The sequence below is a fragment of the Sorex araneus genome, chromosome 3 (genome assembly GCF_027595985.1).
Source record: "Sorex araneus isolate mSorAra2 chromosome 3, mSorAra2.pri, whole genome shotgun sequence".
Taxonomy (NCBI): Eukaryota; Metazoa; Chordata; class Mammalia; order Eulipotyphla; family Soricidae; genus Sorex; species Sorex araneus.
In genome coordinates, this window is record NC_073304.1 from 211,082,536 (window position 1) to 211,104,015 (window position 21,480).

General features: G+C 40.5%; 1 pseudogene; it reads left to right on the plus strand.

Moving 5' to 3' along the window:
- Positions 1 to 11,340: 11,340 nt before the first annotated feature.
- On the plus strand, positions 11,341 to 17,250 carry LOC101542495 (pre-mRNA-splicing factor SLU7-like; annotated as a pseudogene).
- Positions 17,251 to 21,480: the final 4,230 nt, after the last annotated feature.

Below are 21,480 nucleotides of genomic sequence, written 5' to 3' on the forward strand. Positions count from 1 at the left end.
GGCAGTTTTCTTCTTATGGAGTTCAACCAGTGCCTTGTATATCCTTGATATCAACCCCTTATCAGGTGGGTATTGGATAAATACCCTTTCCCATTCTATAGGCTGTCTTTGTACTTTGGTCACTGCTTCTTTTGAGGTTCAGAAGTTTCTTAGTTTAAAACAGTCCCATTTATTTATCTCTGTTTTCACTTGCTTGGCCAGTGTCGTGTCATCTTTGAAGATACCTTTGGCTTCAATGTTGTGGAGGGCTTTGCCGACCTTGTATTCTATGTACCTTATGGATTGTGGTCTGATGTTGAGGTTTTTAATCCATTTTGGTATGACTATTGTACATGGTGATAGGTGGATATCTGAGTCCATTTTTTTGCAAGTGGCTGTCCAGTTTTGCCAGCACCATTTGTTATAGAGGCTTTCCTTGCTTCACTTCACATTTCTTGCTCCCTTATGAAAGTTTAGATGTTCAAACAATTGTGGTGGTGTGTAGGGATATTCTACCCTGTTCCATTGCTCTTTGGCTCTGCCTTTGCTCCAGTACCATGCTGTTTTAATTGTTACTGCTTCATAGTAGAGTTTAAGGTTGGGGAGGGTGATGCCTCCCATCGTCTTTTTCCAAGAATTGCTTTAGCTATTAGTGGGTGTTTGTTGTTCCATATGAATTTCAGGATTGCTTGATCAACTTCTTTGAAGAATTTCATGGGTATCCTTATAGGGATTACATTGAATCTGTATAGTGCTTTAAGTAGTATTGCCATTTTGACAATGTTAAGTCTTCCTATCCATGAGCAGGGAATATGTTTCCATTTCCTTGTGTCTTCTTTTATTTCATGGAGTAAGCTTTTGTAGTTTTCTTTGTAGAGATCCCTTACTTCCTTGGTTAAGCTGCTTCCAAGGTACTTGATTTTCTGGGGCACAATTGTGAATGGCATTTTTTTTAAATGTCTCTTTCCTCTGCCTCACTGTTTGCGTATAAGAAGGCCATGGATTTTTTGGCATTAATTTTATAGCCTGCAATTTTACTGTACATGTCTATTGTTTCTAGGAGTTTCCTAGTGGAGGTTTTAGGATTATCCAGGTATAGAATCATGTCATCTGCGAATAATGAGAGCTTGATTTCTTCCTTTCCTATCTGGATGCTTTGAATGTCTTTTTCTTGCCTAATTGCTATTGCAAGTACTTGCAGTACTATGTTGAACAAGAGTGGTGAGAGTGTGCATCCTTGTCTTGTCCCTGATCTTAGAGGAAAGGCCCTTAGTTTTTCCTCCATTGAGGATAATGCTTGCCTCATGTTTGTGGTAGATGGCTTCGACTATCTTAAGGGAAGTTCCTTTTAAATTTATTTTGGTGAGAGTTTTCATCATAAATGGATGTTGGATCTTGTCAAATGGTTTCTCTGCATCTATTCAAATGATCATATGGTTTTTATTTTTACTTTTGTTGATGTGATGGATTATGTTGATTGATTTCCTAGTGTTAAGCCATCCTTGCATCCAGAGATGAAACCAGCTTGGTCGTGATGTATGATCTTTTTGATGAGTTGTTGGATTCTATTTGCTAGTATTTTGTTGAGGATCTTCGCATCCATGTTCATCAGGGATATTGGCTTATAGTTTTCTTTTTTGTGGTGTCTTTGTTTGCTTTTGGTATTAGGCAGATACGTGCTTCATAGAAACTCTTTGGGAGGGTTCCTGTTTTTCGATTTCCTGGATAAGCTTGAGGAGAACTGGCAACAGGTCCTCTTGAAATGTTTGGAAGAATTCGCTAGTGAAACCATCTGGGCCTGGGCTTTTGTTTATGGGAAGACTTTTGATTACAGTTTCAATTTCCTTTATATTAATGAGTCTGTTCAGGTATTCCAAGTCTTCTTGGTTCAGTCTTTGGAGATTGTAGTAACCCAGGAATTTATCCATTTCTTTTAGGTTCTCTTGTTTCGTGGCATACAGACTTTTAAAGTAGTCTCTGGTGATCTTTTAAATTTTATTGATTTCTGTTGTGATGTCCCCCTTTTGATTTTTGATTCAGTTTATTAGGGTTCTTTCTCTCTCTTTCTTTGTGAGTCTTGCTAGTGGTTTATCAATCTTATTTATTTTCTCGAAGAACCAGCTCTTTGTTTCATTGATCTTTCGGATTGTTTTTTGGGTTTCCATTTTGTTTATTTCTGCTCTAAGTTTTATATTTCTTCCCTTCTATCTGGTTTGGGTTCCATTTGCTGGTCCTTTTCTAAGATCTTGAGCTGTGAAGGAAGAAAGTAGGCCCTTTCTTCCTTCTTGAGGAATGCTTGCAGGGCTATAAATTTTCCCCTTAACACAGCTTTAGCTGTGTCCCGTAGGTTCTGGTAGCTTGTGTCTTCACTTTCATTTGTTTCTCGGTATCTTTTGATTTCTTCCTTGATTTCCTTCATGACCCACTCATTGTTCAACAATGAGTTGTTTGATTTCCAGGTGTTTGATTTTGTTCTCCATGTCTGTGCATGATTAACTTCTATCTTCAGCGCATCATGGTCTGAAAAGATAGTTGATGCAATTTCTATCTTCCCGATTCTATTAAGGTATGTTTTGTGACCCAGAACGTGGTTTATTTTGGAAAATGTTCCTTGTGTGCTGGAAAAGAATGTGTATTATTTCTTTGGGGGGTGTAAAACCCTGTACAGGCCTATTAGCCCTGTCTCCTCCATTTCTTCCTTAAGAGTCATTGTCTCCTTGCTGAGTTTTGTTTTTGTTGATCTATCCAGAAGTGATAAGACAATGTTGCAGTCTGCAACTACTATTGTAGTGCTAGTGATGTCCCCCTTAAATTTTGTTAGGAGTTCTTTTAAGTATTTAGCTGGTCGCTCATTAGGTGCATATACGTTTAAGAGTGTGATTTCTTCCTGTTGTACATATCCCTTGATGAATAGAAAATAACCTTCGCTGTCCCTTCTGATCTTTTTCAGCCTGAAATCTATGTTGTCAGATACTAGTATGGCAGCCCTAGCTTTTTTGAGGGAATTGTTTGCTTGCAGAATTGCTTTCCATTCTTTGACTTTGAGTCTGTGTTTGTTCTGACTATTCAGATGTTTCTTGTAGGCAGCAGAAGGTTGGGTTTAGTTTCCGAATCCATTTTGCCACTTTGTGCCTCTTGATTTGTGCATTTAGACCGTTGACATTAAGAGAAATTATTGTCATGAGATTTTGTGTCATCTTTCTGTAGGGTTTGTTGTTCTTTTAGTGTTTTTCCTTGTCTTATAGTAGCCCTTTTAGTCCTTCTTTGAGGTTTGGTCTTGAGTCTATGAAGTTCCTGAACTGTTGCTTCTCCGTAAAATAGTGTATGGTTCCTTCAAGTTTAACTGAGAGTTTAGTCAGGTAAAGTAGTCTTGGTGAGGCATTCATTTTATTGAGCTTTTTCACTATATCCCACCATTGTCTTTGGGCTTGGAAGGTTTCCTCTTATAGGTCTGCTGTGAATCTAAGGGGTGATCCTTTGTGATTTCCTTCTTTGATCTTGCTGCTTGCACTATTGTATCTCTATCCATGGAATCCATCATTCTGACTATGATATGCTTGGGGATTTTTTATTTGGGTCCCTTTTAGCTGGCACCCTTCGGGCTCCTTGGATCTGGATGCCTGCATTCTCTAGCTCTGGGAATTTCTTAGCAATGATGTCTTCAACTGTGGTTTATTTCATTGGGATTGGTTCCCTGTGCTTCTGGTACTCCAGTGATTCTTATGTTGTTTCTCTTGAAGTCATACCCTAGGACTCTAATTCACTCAAGAGCCATTTTGAGGTCTTTTGCCATTATTGGTTGTTGCCTATATGCTTTCTGCAGCTCTTCTTCAAGCTCTCTGATTCTGTCTTTGGCTATAGCCATTCTACTATCGAGGGCTCCTAATGAGTTTTTTATTTCATCGACCAATTCCTTTAATTATGTCACTTCTGTTTGTAGCTTTGAAATTTCTGCTGTCATTTCTTCCTGTAATATCTTGGTAGACCGTTCCAATACTGTGTCCATATCCTCCCTTAATTTATTGGCTGTTCGTTCCATAGTTGCTTTGAGTTCATCAACCATCTTCATGATTTCCTCTCTGAATTCTTTATCTGAGAGGAGGTTGTATTTGTGGGTAGTCCCTGTTGAGGTTTCTGAGATTCTCTCTTTCTTCTCTTCTGGTGGTGAGGATTTTCACTGTTTCTTCATGTTGTTATGGGCCTTACTCTCAGGTGTTCTTCCTTAGCTTGTGTGGGGTCTCTACTGAAGATGTGAGGCTATGATCTCTTTACAAAGGACTTTTGTGCAGCTTGTTGTGTTCACTGACAGTTTTTGTCAAATTAGGATAGGATAGACTAGTTGACTATTAGCACCTAGTGACTAAGATGGCCAGGGTATTCTTTAAAGGACTAGGTTATACCGATTGTGACCTAAGCGCGATGCAGGGAAGGGGAGAAATAACTGTGGCTGTTTCAGAAGGAGGCCACGCCCCTTTTTGAGACCATGCCCCCTGAAGTAAGGACACGCTCCAAACAACCTGGGCAAGAGGAGGGGGTCAGGGCGGCTAGGAGAGGTGACTGAGAGCAGCAATGGGAGGGAAGGGGGGCTGCAGAGTCCCAGACCTCGGGTGGGGGGGTGACCGAAGAGTTCTTTCTGGTTGGGCAGGGTTGCAAATGGGGAGTCCCAGTTACCTGGGCAAGAGCAGGGGTCAGGGAGGCATGGAGCAGTGAATGAGAGCAGCAAGGCGGGGAGTTGGGGCTTCAGAGCCCCAGACCTCAGGCAGGGGGCAACCAAGGAGCTCTTTCTCGCTGGGCAGGGTTGCAAATCGATCTTTCTGTTCTTAAAACTCATTTTGGTATCCTTGGACTGGCTAGTCCATCAACTTTTAATGCTATTTTATTTTTATCTTGTTCTGACCAGCACCTTCCTGCCTGCCATTTGATCATAGATTATATCTTACATAGTCAAGATGAGTCTCCTTAAGTATAAAAAATGAATTAGTTGCTGGATTATTCTAATACTGGGATTTATGTTAATTCTTAGTTTAGCATTTGACTGCCACCTGGCAGTTATCTAATTAATTTTTTATTGTTCATTTTTTCCTTCTAGAAATTTCTTTCAGTATTGATCTGTTCACTATCCCCAGCATATAAAATAATACCTATCATCCATTAAAAAATTTTAATGGTATATGTCAAATTAAAAAAAAAAGTGAGGCCAAAGGAAGAGAAGAAAGAAAGAAAAGGAGGGGAAATAATGAGACAGGGGGAAAGTAAAAGAAAGGTGAAAAAAATAGTATCCAGAAAGATAGCATAAATAGACTTCCAAGAAACAAGTATCAATAGGAAAGATAGGAACGGTAGTGTATCTTTTAATTCTTAATTTAACACTAGAGTATCTTTTAATTACTCTTTGTTTATCCCCTAATTTTATACTAAACTATCTGATGACAGATAGCCACATGCTTGTTATTTCCCTCTTCCTGCATAGGACATTTTTATTATTTAATTTGTTTTGCCCCTTTCCCTGGCTGTATTCACTAAGGCCCTTCAGAGTAGGGTGGGTTGAGTTTCTCTCTCCCCCACCCCAAACAGAACCCTGGCAGCTGAAGACCTCCGAACCCAGCCACAGCCATGCTCAAAACCCCTCCCCATGCATTCAGACAAGCCTCATGCATGAAGGAAGCAGTAGAGGAACCCAGGTGTGCGGAACCCGGGGCTGAGATCTCAAAGCCTGCTGGGATTGCGACTGGGCATCCTCCACCCAGACCCCCCATTTTCCAGTAGCTTGGCAGCCACACCCACAAACTGACCCCAGGGCCGTGTAATCCCATCAATGTCCAAGATCCAGAGACTATAAAACCAAGCTCCCAGAGGTAGCTTAGTTCTCCCTCTCTTAGAGAATGGAAAGGTACCTAGAGCATCCTGCCTGCACGGCAGAGCCTGGCAAGCTCCCGGTGGTGTATTCAAGATGCCAAACAGAGCAACAATGATGGTTCTCATTCTCCTTACCCTGAAATAGCCTCCAATGCGGCACTGCTGGGGAGATCAAGTAAAGAGAAGCTGCTAAAATCTCAGGGCTAAGATGAATGGAGACGTTACTGGTGCCTGCTAGAGAAAATTGATGATCAACAGGATAACAGTGAATTTGTTTTACCTCTGTGACTTTTTTTTTTTGCTTTTTGGGTCACACCCGGTAATTCACAGGGGTTACTCCTGGCACATACACTCAGGAATTACCCCTGGCAGTGCTCAGGGGACCATATGGGATGCTGGGAATCGAACCTGGGTTGGCCGTGTGCAAGGCAAATGCCTTACGCGCTGTGCTATCACCCCAGCCCTATCTCTGTGACTTTATAGAACATTTTAATTTTACTTCTATAGAGACTAGCACAATATGTAGGATATAGCAAAATCTCAGCAAATATAAAATGAATTTTAAAAATAAATTTTAAAAAAGGAGAAAAATACTTGATGAAGAACCTTTCTACAGATGGCCTGAAGGACCAGAATTGAGGTTTGGAAAAAGAGAGGGCTATGCTTTTTGATGATATAAGATGTATATTTTAAAGTAGTTGTATTACAAATCACAACATCCAAAGGGAGAGAATGAGTAAAAGGGAATGTACTTGCCACAGAGGTGGGGGGAAGGGAAATGGGATGGGATTGGTGGGAGGGATACTGGAAGCACTGGTGGTGGAGAAAGGGCACTGGTGGAGGGATGGACACTTGGTCATTGTAGGACTGAAACATAAGCATGGAAGTTTGTAAGTCTGTAACTGTACTTCACAGTGATTCATTAAAAAATAAAATAAAATAGTTGTTGCTGCAGTGCCACATTTGTGAAGGTATATTCCTAATTTTTTTAATAGAAAACCTACAGGACATGATTTACACTCCATTTCAACACACCCTACATTTATCTAACTATAATATGTTCTGCATGCCAGACATCTGAGTCTTAACTCCCAGGCTGTCAATACACCTACTCCTTGAACACCACCTTTTGCAAGTAGAAGGAGAATGAGGATAGGTTTTCTGTTGGCAAGAGGCTAAATGGGGTCTCAATATAAAAAAAAATTAAAAAATAATGATGGAGCGAGAGCTTGCCTGTAGAATTCCTTGGTTTAAATATGTTTGTTGAGCAAAGGGGAAGAAAAGAAATCAATAGTTGATCTACGTGGCAAGTTAGTAAGACAGTCCTCCAGCACTCTAGATCCTTACCTTTGGTGAATAAAACATTGTGAAAACACCATGCAAGTCACCTAGAATAATGGCATTAGATCACTGGGGATGCTATTACAAGCCACTTCCAGAAACTAATGAATAATCAATTGAACATGTCCTTAATTGTGAATGTGGGGCCTGGTCAGGGAAGAAATTAAGTCATTTACTAATAAAATTAGATTAAAGATAAATTACTAAAGGTCCCTTCTACCAAATTTTTGTCATAGTATGAAGACTGTGGATTTAGAAAGGACTGAAAATTTTTTAAAGTATACACTAACTCTAGTCATAATACATATGTAAATTTAAACCTACTCTGGCCATTTGTTTTGTTATTTATGTCTATTATACTAAAAGGTGACTACCATATTTTTTTGACATGTGTGTGTGGAGAACGGGGTGTGAGAGAATGAGAAAATGTGTCAGGAATACCAGAGACAACAAGAAAGTCTTGTTACAATTAAGAAAGATTATTGACAAATTAGGTTAATAGAGGTGAAAGCAACTTATTTATAAAGTAGATAATCACTGATTGCAAGAGATCACTTAACCTAAATGGGCAAAAAGACTTCAAAGTTATGTAGGAAATGAATATATTTTAAAATGGCTAGCTAGAGTGTATGGATGTGGCTTTTTGGTTAGAGTGAGTGCCTTGCATGTCTGCCATCACAAAAGAAAGGAACATAAAGCAAAGAACACATTAACTCTTTACCCCTGCCTTTTACAACTCCTAGGAACTCACTAGCTGACAAAAACCATTAACTATAACGTTCATTACCATTTCTCAATTTTTTAATTAGCTGCACAAATGTGTGTCCTTTAGAGCTACTATGCATTATTTATTTTCATTTCTAAGTACATTGCACGTTTTATATTTCTCCCTCAAATGTTTTGTTTTGAGGGCCATACCCAGGGATGCTTAGGGCTTAACCCTACATCTGCACTCAGGAATCATTCCTGGCATGTTCAGGGAACCATATGTAATGCCGCAGATTGAACCCAGCTCAGCCATGTGCAAAATAGTGCCCTAACCACTGTACTATTGCTCCAGCTCTAATAATTTGCTCGACTTAAAGTTTTAGAAAATGATTTGAGGAATAATTGTAGAGTTTTGTGATTGTTTCTTCAAAGTTTATTTTAAAAATCACTAAAACATTGATAGTACAAGTTGAGTATTTGTCTCTATAAAATCAGGCTAATATTCAAATATTACCTATGGAGAGGGTAGTTTAGGAGGTGGGACCTTAAGTAGCTAATTTAGATTTGGTGAGGTAATGAAGATGAAGCTCTCCCATGAATGGAATTAGTGCCCTTGTAAGAGTTATGAGAGAGGGATTGGAGCAATAGCACAGCAGGTAGGACATTTGCCTTGCACATGGCCTACCCAGGTTCAATCCCTGTCATCCATATGGTTCCCCCAAGAACTGCCAGAAGTAATTCCTGAGTGCAGAGCCAGGAGTAGTCCCTGAGCATCACCGGGTGTGACCAAAAAAGCAAAAAAAAAGTTATAAGAGAGCTTCCTCCGCAGTTCTGTTCTCTGTAGTGTGATGATGCCATTCTCTTCAACACTACCCAAAGGATTTATTTTCGACTGGATTGTTGTCTATTTGATTTTTCTGACTACAGTCTACCTATCATCTTGTCCTCTAAAGCCTTCCTTGTTTCCCCAGACATTTATCTAGCCCAGGAATATATTGAATGCCACTCATAATATAGGTCAGCTAAGATATGGTCATATGCTTAGAATACTAAGAGGTATATTTCAATATAACCTCCTGTGATTTGGAGAGTTAGGAAAGCAAAGGTCAGGAAAGTGATATTTTATAAGTCCCTGTTGCAGGGTTCCCAGGGAAACTGCTAAGAAGTAGTCTATTCTTTTTTTAACATCAGTATGCTATTACTCTGAAAGAGACCTGTATTTTGCCAGTAAACAGAAACTCTTCCTGAACAAGACCATTCTTTGAAGTGATCATTTTAAGAAACCAGGAGCCCAAAATCAGCACCCAAATGCAGTTTCTAGCCTCATCACCTGAGCCCCTGAGGGTAGACACAGTCTCAAACAAGAATGTGGTGTAGGCTGGCCATAAATGAAGATCTGGAGTAGTCTTTCCAGGTGACTGAATTAACTTCACACAGTCATTTTATCAGTGAGACATAATACATATTCCCAAAACACCTTAGTTGGATTCTTTTACAATCACAAAAAAAGTTTTAAATTTCATTTCAAGGAGCAGATTAGAGCATGATTCTCCTTAAAGTTCTCTCTCTCTTTCTTTCTCTCTCTCTCTCTCTCACACACACACACACACTCACACACACACACACACACTTTTTGTTTGGGTAGTTAGGTATATATAATGGAATACTATGCAGATATAAGAAAAATAAGATTTTGATGTTTCATTTATCTGCTTTATATTGGAAGCAAAATAAAGGAATATACAGTATCAAATGATGAAAATCCCTTCACCTTTGATTAGAAAACTCAAGTAAATCGTGAGGAAAAGGGGACTCAGGGGCATACAAAACAGAAATGGAAGTTACATAAGGAAAGTGATTGGAGAGTCTTGGTTACATTGCTGACGGTGAAGATGCAGTAAAAATTGTAATTGTTAACACTATTGTAACTGTATCATCTAAACTAAAATAAAAATAATAATAATGTACCACTAGCAAAGCACTGTAACGCAAGGTGCAACCCACAAAGAATTATTGATGTTATGTAAATGCAGTGTTACCACATCACATATATCACAACCATTTCATGTATTTCCTTTCTATTTCTGGTTTTATTTATTTACTTATTTACATATTTCTACGGTCACACTCAGCTGTACTGAGGACTTACGCCTTGCTCTTTGCTCAAGAATCACTCTTTGTGGCTCTGGGTATCTTATGTGGTGCAGGGCATCAGACCTGGTCCATTACATGCAAAGCAAGCACTTGATCCACTGCACTATTGCTCCAGTTCCTCTTTTGTAATTCTTTGAGACAGAAATTATGTCTGTTTATATCCTCAAGCTGGTCTTTAAGATAATGTCTAGTAAATAGTCGATACCCAGTAAAACATTTTGGGATATGTAGTGGAGGATGGACAGATAAATAAGTAGATGGATATAATGGCAGCTAAACACTTGCAGCATAATATATGTCTTTGGGAATTAGGATGTATTCTGCATCCTCTATATATAGAGTCTGTAATTTCAGTGCTTTGTTCTTCAGAGCTGAAATAATGATTTTAGCAGATAAAATTGGTATAAGAAATGTATGTAATATTATATGTATGATATTTGACATATTATCAAATGCACAGATAATAACTAGAATTAATGTTATTAACAACCAATAATTAAATCTTCATGCAAAATTGTATCAGTAGAATATCCAACGAAGAGCACCTATCTGTTAGCTTCTGCCTAAGTGCGTCCTTCCGAGAGCATCCCTCTGAGCATATTCCTGAAGGAACCAGTTTGGCCGCTCAGCCCTCATCAACCTCTCCAGTTTCTTTTTTTTCTTTATTTATTTTTAATTAGTGAATCACCGTAAGGGTACAGTTACAGATTTACTCATCTTTGTGCTCTTGTTTCCCTCATACAAAGTTCGAGAACCCATCCCTTCACCAGTGACCATTCTCCACCACCAGTAAACCCAGCATCCCTCCTACCCTCCCCAATCCCATCTCCCCACACCCCACCCCGCCACTGTGGCAGGGTATTCCCTTTTGTTCTCTCTCTCTAATTAGGTGTTGTGGTTCGCAATAAATGTGTTGAGTGGCCACTGTGTTCAGTCTCTAGCCCACATTCAGCCCGCATCACCCTTCCCCTGCATGGCCTCCAACCGCATTGTACTTGGTGATCCCATCTCTGAGTTGCCCTCTCCCCAGAATGTGAGGCCAGCCTCCAAGCCATGGGGTCAGCCTCCTGGTACTTATTTCTACTATTCTTGACAACCTCTTCAATTTCTCATCCATAAAACCGGACCCAGCCAGCACCCCTCCACAAGGCTCCATAGCCAATAGTACTACAGTAGTCAAAACACCAGTTACTCCTGGGACATAAGGGAGACTAGGACCTGAAAACAATCAGGTATTGATGAAGAAGAAATTACAAGGCTTAGTAAGAGAAGTGAATTCTTTTTCGGTCAGTGGTAGCAGGACCAGGCGGTCAGATCACCATGGCAGCTGCTGCTGTGGATGCAACTAATGCTGCTCCACTGTCAGGATCCAAAGAAATGAGTTTGGATGAACTGAAGAAAATGACTAGAGAGGATAGAGAAAGAAGAAGGAGCTGGAAGAACAATGAAAACTGGGTAATGCTCCTGTTGAAGTTGATGAAGAAGGAAAAGACATCAACTCTCATATTCCTCAGTATATATGTTCAGTGCCATGGTATATTGATCCATCAAAAAGGCCTGCTTTAAAGCACCAGAGAGTGCAACCAGAGAAACAGAAGCAGTATAGCTCATCCAGAGAATGGTACAAGAGGAGTGTAAAAGAGAATTCCATAACCACCAGGTACCGAAAGGGAGCATGGGAGCATGTAAAAACTGTGGGACCATGGCACGCCAAAAAAAAAAAAACCACTGCTTTGAGAGACCAAGGCAACTTGGAAAAAAATTTACAGGGACTAATCTAGCTCCAGATGAACATATTCAGCCTCAGTTGATGTTTGATTATGATGGAAAGCAGGATCAGCGGAATGGCTACAATCCAGAGGAGCACATGAAAGTTGTAGAAGAATATGCCAAAGTGGATCTAGCGAAGTGAACACTGAAAGTCAAAAACTCCAAGAAGAAGAATTAGCTTCGGGAAAATTAGTGGAACAGGATAATTCTCCAAAACACCAGTGGGGAGAAGAGGAACCAAATTCTCAGGAGGAAAAGAATCATAACAATGAAGATGAGAATGAAAATAAATATGCAGATGACATTGACATGCCTGGACAGAACTTTGATTCCAAGAGACGGATCACTGTCCAGAATGTCAGGATTTGAGAAGATTTGCAAAATATTTGCGGAACTTAGATCCAAATTCTGCCTACTGTGATCCCATAACCAGAGCAATGAGAGAGAATCCCTATTCCAATGCAGGAAAGAATCCAGATGAAGTGAGCTATACAGGCAATAACTTTGTTATACACACGGGTGATACTATTTCAATGGCTCAGACACAGTTGTTTGCTTGGGAAGCCTCTGACAAAGAATCAGAAGTGCATCTACAAGCTGATGCTATGAAACTCAAACTGTTTTATAAGTCCTTCAAAGCAAAGAAAGACTTCAAAGAGCAGCAGAAAGCAAGCATTTTAGAAAAGTATGGTGGCCAAGGACACCTGGATGCCCCTCCAACAGAACTGCTCTTAGCTCAACCTGAAGACTATGTAGAAAACTCAAGACAAGGGACCATCGTCAAAGAGCAGGAATGGGCTGTTGCCTGCCCCAAGTACAAAGAGGATGTGAAGATCCACCACCACACTCATATTTGAGAATCTTACTGGAAAGATGGCAGATGGGAATACAAGTGTTGTCACTCCTTTTTCAAGTTTTCGTACTGTACTAGAGAGGCTGGGAAGGAGGTTGCTAATTCAAAGGAATATATTCTAAATGATACAACTGAAAAATCAGTGAAAAAGCCTCCTTATGGAGATATATCAAGAAAAACTAAAAGAAGATAAAAAGAAGAAAAAGAAGAAGCATCAAAAAAGTAGTTCAACAGTTTGCATAGGATAACATTATGCTTGTCATTTTAGCCTTACCTTAAAGCAATGTCCTTTCTGTATGGACACAGGAAGACAGTTAATATTATGGTTTATAACTTGGGAGCTGATTGACTCCAATAATATTTACTCCTAGGCATCTGCTTTTCCAACTCAGTTACCCTTAGTTCCTAACACCCCAGTAGCAGGGTCCCTGTGAGAGGTGGAATGGACCCAGCGAAAGTTGTGCGCTATCCTGGCATCGAAATAGACCAGGCCAAAGAGCCACAATACTTAACTATAAGTAAAGAGCATGGTCATAGACAAATGCTGTCATGATCCAAAAGTAATGATGAGACTAGAAACCTGCTGGGGTGAGGAAGACTAACCTGACCTGAGGACCGTGGTCTGGAATATATAATGAGATGTCCTCAGGAAGAACCAAAATTTAAGTTTGATATATCTTCCTGTGCCCATACAGAATGACATTACTAGAAATATTAGAAGCAGATTTACGACTGGACTTGAGCCATAGCGGGTAGGGCATTTGCCTTACATGCGGCTGACCCAGATTCAATTCCTACATCCCTCTCAGAGAGCCCGGCAAGTTACTGAGAGTATACTGCCCGCACAGCAGAGCCTGGCAAGCTACCCATGGCATACTCAAAATGCCAAAAACAGTAACAACAAGTCTCACAATGGAGACATTACTGGTGCCTGCTCAAGCAAATCAATGAGCAACGGGCTGACAGTGGCTGTAGGATAACATTGGGTTTGTTCTTTCAGCCTTGCCACAGGGAACTTGGTTTACCTTAAAGCAACGTCCTTTTTGTATGGACACAGGAAGACAGTTAAAATTATGCTTTGTAACTGGGAACTGATTGACTCCAATAATATTTACTCCCAGGCATCTGCTTTCTCCACTCAGTTCCTAGCACCTCAAAAGCAGGTTCATGGCGAGGGTCACTGTATCTCTTGCAGTGCAGAAGCTTTTTAGTTTAATGTAGTCCCATTTGTTTATCTCTGTTTTTACTAGATTGCTTAGTTCCGTGTCACGTTTGAAGATACCTTTATCTTCAATATCGTGGAGGGTTTCGCCGACCTTGTCTTCAATGTACCTTATGGTTTGTGGTCTAATGTTGAGGTCTTTAATCCATTTTGATCTGACTTTTGTGCATGGTGTCAGGTCAAGGTCTAAACCCATTTTTTTGCATGTGGTTGTCCAGTTGTGCCAGCACCATTTGTTAAAGAGGCTTTCCTTGCTCCACTTCACATCTCTTGCTCCCTTATCAAAGATTAGATGATCATACATTTGGGGTTGTGTGTAGGGATATTCCACCCTGTTCCATTGGTCTACGGCTCTGCCTTTGTTCCAGTACCATGCTGTTTTAATTGTTACTGCTTTGTAGTAAAGATTGAGGTTGGGGAGGGTGATGCCTCCCATCATCTTTTTCCCAAGAATTGTTTTAGCTATCCTTGGACGTTTGTTATTCCATATGAATTTTAGGATTGCTTGATCCATTTCTTTGAAGAATGTCATGGGTATACTTATAGGGATCGCATTGAATCTGTATAATGCTTTAGGGAGTATTGCCATTTTGACAACATTGATTCTCCCTATCCATGAGCAGGGTATATGTTTCCATTTCCTCATGTCCTCTTTGATTTCATGGAGTAGCGTTTTGTAGTTTTCTTTGTAAAGGTCTTTTACTTCCTTGGTTAAGCTGATTCCGAGGTACTTGATTTTCTGGGGCACGATTGTGAATGGAATTGCTTTTTTCATGTCCCTTTCCTCTGCCTCATTGTTTGCATATATGAAGGCCATGGATTTTTGGGTATTGATTTTGTAGCCTGCAACTTTACTGTATAAGTCTATTGTTTCTAAGAGTTTCTTAGTAGAGGTTTTAGGCTTCTCTAGATATAGTATCATGTCGTCTGCAAATAGTGAGAGTTTGATTTCTTCCCTTCCTATCTGGATGCCCTTAATCTCTTTTTCTTGTCTAATAGCTATCGCAAGTACTTCCAGTACTATATTGAAGAGGAGTGGTGAGAGTGGGCATCCTTGTCTTGTGCCCGATCTCAGAGGAAAGGCCCTTAGTTTTTCCCCATTGAGGAATATGCTTGCCGTAGGCTTGTGCTCTGCATCACTAATCATCAGAGAGATGCAGATCAAAACAACCATGAGATACCACCTCACACCACAGAGACTGGCACACATCCAAAAGAACAAAAGCAACCGCTGTTGGAGAGGATGTGGGGAGAAAGGGACCCTTCTACACTGCTGGTGGGAATGCCGGCTAGTTCAGCCCTTTTGGAAAACAGTATGGACGATTCTCAGAAAACTAGAGGTTGAGCTCCCATTTGACCCAGCAATACCACTGCTGGGAATATATCCCAGAGAGGCAAAAAAGTACAATCGAAACAACATCTGCACATGTATGTTCATCGCAACACTGTTTACAATAGCCAGAATCTGGAAAAAACCCGAATGCCCTAAAACGGATGACTGGTTGAGGAAACTTTGGTACATCTATACAATGGAATACTATGCAGCTGTTAGAAAAAAGGAAGTCAAGAATTTTGTAGTTAAGTGGATGGGCATGAAAAGTTTCATGCTGAGTGAAATGAGTCAGAAAGAGAGAGACAGACATAGAAAGACTGCACTCATCTATGGTATATAGAATATCAGAGTGGGAGACTAATACCCAAGAACCGTAGAAATAAGTACCAGGAGGTTGACCCCATGGCTTCGCGGCTGGCCTCACGTTCCGGGGAAAGGGCAACTCAGAGAAGCGATCACCAACTACATTGTAGTTGAAGGCCATGTGGGGGAAGGGAGTTGCGGGCTGAATGAGGGCTAGAGACTGAGCACAGCGGCCACTCAACACCTTTATTGCAAACCACAACAGCTAATTAGAGAGAGAGAACAGAAGGGAATGCCCTGCCACAGTGGCAGGGTGGGGTGGGGGGGAGATGGGAGTGGGGAGGGTGGGAGGGACGCTGGGTTTACGGGTGGTGGAGAATGGGCACTGGTGAAGGGATGGGTTCCCGAACTTTGTATGAGGGAAGTATAAGCACAAAAGTGTATAAATCTGTAACTGTACCCTCAAGGTGATTCTCTAATTAAAAATAAATAAATTATAAAAATAAATAAATAAATAAATAAATAAAATGAAACTAGGACCCTGCTGGGGTTAGGAAGACTAACCTGACCTGAGGACTGTGGTCTGGAATATATAGTGAGATGTCCTCAGAAAGAACCAAACTTTAAGTTTGATATATCTCTTACGCTGCTCATACAGAATGACATTGCCTGAAATATTTGAAGTAGATTTACTACAACTATTTAAATGGATTACTAGCTGAGGAAGGAAGAAAGTGACATACCCTTGTTTGGATCCCACCCTTGAGCAGATCTCCTAGTAATCTGGAGTAATCTCCTTAGATGAGATTTTGTTAATCTCCTGGAGGAGTGGTTTTACCCCTCTTTGTTGATTTGTAAATGTCCAACCCACCTTTGTGTCACCACCCTATGTGATTGCTATATAAACTAAGACTGTAAGAGAAGTAAGGGAGAGGACACAGAAGCAGAGCACAAGGCGAAAGAAAATCAGGGAGTCATCAGAGCCAGAAGCAGGGGAAAGAAAGAGCACAATGCGAGTGAGAGTCAGTGTCAGAAGTAAGGGTCAGAAGTCAGGGTCAGAGTCAGAAGTGAGAGCAAGTGAGAATCAGAGTAAGGGTCAGAGTCAGAAGTAAGAGTCAGAGACATAAATGAGAGCAAGTGCGACTCCAGAGAGAGAAGAAGAAGGGCTCCAGAGACTGAAGCAGAAGGGCTCCAGAAAGAGAGATCCAGAAGAGAGATTGATAGAGAGATCCGGAAGACCATAGGAGAGATGACAGAGACAGAGAGAGGTCAGAAGTGATCATAGGAGAGACTACAGAGACAGAGTGAGAGATTGGAAGACCGGTGAGAGTACAGCTGCACACACAGAAGCAGAGAACAAAGGAGGAACCATCCCGATTCGTTCCATACACAGCAGCTTAAGAGCACCGAACACGAGTGGCAAGAGAGAGAGAGCCACCTTGAGATCCCACAAACACACATCACATCACCCCTTCCATGCGTGCGCATGTTTGCAATTTTTACAGTGATGAAGAAAAGAAACATGAAAAACTGAAGAAGGTGCTGAATGCCGAGGAGGCCCGCCTTCTTCATGTCACGATCATGCAGATCGATGAGATATGCAGATATTGTACGAAGCAGCCGTACAATAGTATCTATGTGACCAGGGAGCCCACAGAGGAAGAAATGGAGGCCTACAGAATGAAAGGCTAGTGGCCAGATGACCCTATGGCCTCCTTCTTAGGACAGTAGAGACTAGTCACAGACATCACCCAAGATACACAGTGAACTCACTCTTCTCGGCTTCTTGCCGAAGAAGAGAAATGGAAAAAATCATGTCTGCTCTTTATGCTGCCTGACTTAAATAATAAAACTTCCAGAGGTTGTAAATTCATTCATCTCCACAGTGATGATGGATTGGAGTGATAGCGCAGCAGGTAGGGCATTTGCCTTGCATGCGGCCAACCTGGATTCAATTTCTCCATCCCTCTCGGAGAGCCCGGCAAGCTACTGAGAGTATCCTGCCCTCACGGCAGAGCCTGGCAAGTGACCTGTGGCGTATTCGATATGCCCAAAACAGTAACAACAAGTCTCACAATGGAGACGTTACTGGTGCCTGCTCAAGCAAATCGATGACGAACGATTTGCTAAATCTTTGTTAAATATCCAACAGACAAGATATAAGTAAAATTACTTTTATTCTCTTTGCTCACTTTCAACTACTTTTAGTGTGTTCATTTAAAAACTGTTCTGAGTAAGCTCCTTACATGTAAAATGAACGTGAAAACAAGCTGTTATAAGGCTCTATAATGTGGTATTCGTCAAAATGTTTAATATTGGTAATACTTATGTTAAGGGATCTCATCAAATTCTTCCATAAAAAAATAACATTATTGCTGTGGTAGTAATACCACTTTAAACCCATTGCATTAAAAAGCATATTTTAAAGTGTGAAAAATGTATTCAAAAACTTCAAAATGGAGAACTCAGATTGGTGTTTCCAAGTTTTCTTCTGTCCCAACTCTTTGATGATGTGGGACTGTTCTCACTTTTGGACAAAATGTAGTGAGAGATTTTGAAGGAATGATTTTTCAAAAGAAGCAGCTGTGACTTAAGTCACTGTACTAGCAGTACCCATCAGGAGTGATGCTTTCGATCTTGCTGCCACTAACTAAAATGTGCTAAGGGAAGCCTCCTGAAAATCATTTTATAACTTACAGCATCTATTATAATGGTTCTTCTGGTAGCTATTGAAGGCACTAAAAGGTTTTCAACATCAGCATGACAAACAAAATTTGCGTTTAAATTGATATCCTAGAGACTACTATGATATATTGTTTACCAGGGGCAGTTAGAAGTTGAAGAAGATTATGACAATAACGTCTTAAGTGGCCTACTAAGCTTCTTTGTAAAAATTTTCCATCTTTCATCCATGAAAATTAACTTAGGCTATATGTATGTATGTGTCACATCTGGCATATCCTCAATTCTCATTGTTGGAAAATTTGTAAGTGAGTAAAATGCAGCTTTTAGACAAGATGGCTTCTGAGTAAACATAAAAAATACTTTTATGTTAACTAGGAGAAATGTCAGACTGACAGATTTAATCCTGGTTCCAACATACTACGAAGGAACCATTTGGGGCCCACGATTTAACCTTGTGCTACCTCGTCTCCATATTTGTTATATGGATTCTGATGCCAGGCTGCCAAAGCCTGAATCCCAGTTTCTATGTTTTATTCCTGTGTGCCTATGCAAAACCAACTTCTTTGAACCACTGTTTAATCACCTATAGGAATGGTTAACAAAGACCGAGATAACAAATTGCCGCAGAGTTGCTACCAAGAATAGAAATTAATTTTCATGGCATTATAGAGACTTGAAAACCCATAGCAAGGTGTGCTCAGGTTGGTATTGGCTCAAGCTGCTTCCTTGCCTTGCAGAAGACTTTCTCTCTGGGCAAGTCATGGCCTACTCTCTGTGTGCAAATGCCCATTGACAAAGATAGTTGGAAATGATCACTCTGGATAAGAATTGTGTGCTGAAAGTAGGTAAAGGAACAACCATGATACTCTCAAATCTATACTTTAAACCATAATGCCCAAAAGGGTCGAGAAAAAAAGAAGAAAAGTGTCTGCTACAAAGACAGGCTGGGGGAATGGGGGTGGTGGGAAGGAAACTGGGGACATTGTGGTGGGAAATGTACAGTGGTGGAGAGATAGGTTTTGGAACATTGTATGATGAATCCCCATCATGAACAGCCTTGTAACTGTGTATCTCACAGTGATTCAAAAAAAAAAAAGAAAGAAAAAGAAAATGAAGGGAGTAGGGCTGAAGAGAAAATACAGTGGGTAAGATGCTTGCCTTGAGTGCAGCTGACCCAGGTGTAGGATGACATTGCTCTGTCCCCCCCCCTTGCCACAAGGATCTTAGGCTTATCCCAGTCACACCCATCAAGGTGTTCTCGAGTCACTTCCATTCCTTTGTTTAACTGTAATCATTTCTCTATGCTCTCTTCCCCAAACAGTTAATCAGCTTTTCCGCCTAATCTGACTCTGTTAATTTGTAAGGTCAGACCTTTCTAGGACACTGAACTTATATTAAAAGTTTATATTGCCTTTCTCCTCCCCTTATGTCTTTTGAATAATTTGTTTTAAAGCAATGTCATTTTTGTATGGACACAAGAAGACAATAATATGCTTTTGTAACTTGGGATTTAATTGGCTTTCAATATTATTCATTCCCGGGCATCTGCTTTCTCCACTTCAGCCTCCGTTGCCCTCAGTTCCTAACACCCCCAAAGCAGGGTTCCCACGAGGGACAGGATGGATCTAGGGCAAGAGGTGAGTTATGTGCTATCCTGGCATCGAGATGGGCCTGGCCAAAGTGCCTAATGCTTAACTATAAGTTAAGAGCTTGATCATGGACAAATGCTGTCATGATCCAAAAGTAACGACGAGACAAGGACCTTGCTAGGGATAGGAAGACTAATCTGACCTGAGCACTGTAGTCTGAGATCGAGATGGCCCCAGGAGAGCAATTCTATAACCTTAATGCATTTCTTGTGTCCATACAAAATGATTGATATTGTGAATGCTTATATGTTTGCTGGACAAGGAGAGGAGAAACACACTCATGGGACTCCGCCCTTGGGTGGATCCTCCTGCTGAAAGAGAATCTGTCCTAGAAGCAGCATCACCTGAGGGGAAGAACTCTACCCCTATTGATTGTGACCACACCTATGTGTAAGCTCCAACCCCCCCCAGACAAGGGGGATTTAACTAGGCTGTAAGAGTGGGTTAGGGGGCGAGATCCAGAGAGAGATTTAGAGCCCAGAGAGAAGCAGAGAGAGAGAATGAATGAAATAAATGACAACTGATCGAGCAACCAGTTTGGCGTTCTTCCTTCCTTGGCCTGCCCTTGACCAACAGCCACACAGAGCAGCTCCGGAGCACCGAACGCGGGTGGTGAGACAGAGCCGCCCAGAGAGCCCTCGAACACACACCTTTCGGTGTGCATAGTTTTTTACACCCGGGCAACCCACATGGTCTCCAGAGCAGTGCCAGGAGTAATTTCTGGGTGCAAAGCCAAAAGTAACCCCTGGGCATTGCTATCTGTAACCCCAAACAAAAACCTAAACAATAAAAATTGGGAGAGGGAGATGTAAGGCAGTGCCAAGGGACTATTCCTGTGTATGTGGTGATTTGTGACCCCTGAGTGTGCCATGGATCAAACTGGACTTGATGAGATGCAAAAAAAGCTCCAAATTTCCTCTTTTTATATAAGATCATTTGGCAGATTAGATTAATGCCCACACTAAAGGCCTTATTTTACTTTAATTTTTTTAAGTCCCCTGTTTCCAGAGACCCACATTCTAAGATAATGCAGTTTAGAGCTAGAACATGTGAATTTAGAATGGGTTACTCACAACATTTGTAAAATGGGCAAAGAAATACTGTTTCATATTATTTTTAAAGCTTATTTTTTATTAATATACTATTTATTTTGTGTCTGGAGAAATTAATTTTCAAAATGTCATCATTTAGTTAAACTAAAGATAAGTGACAGAGGTGACAAAGCCAATATTTGGACCTTACATGATTAAATTCCAGTTTTAATAGCTTTTTAAGATATCTTTCTGTTTAATGAACAGGTGAAGAGAGAAATGCCACTATTTAGAAAATCAGTTCAAATTGAAATTTCTGTACTTTTCTCCATCTAAATATATCTACTTCTTCCTAACTAACCATTGTGAGTAGTTTCTTAGTCCCTTTGCCATAGTCTGTCTTATAAGGTTAAGTATTTCCTTCTCCCAGGAGATGATAAGCTGCTAAAAAGAAGGGTCTTTTTTCATTATTTAAATTCTAAAGGATGGTCAACAAAATGTTTGTTTTGTTAATGAGTGTTTGAAGTACAATTAAAAGCATAATATGCATTAAGATCACTTCATCATTCTATTGCATTGAAAGTCTATCATATGTC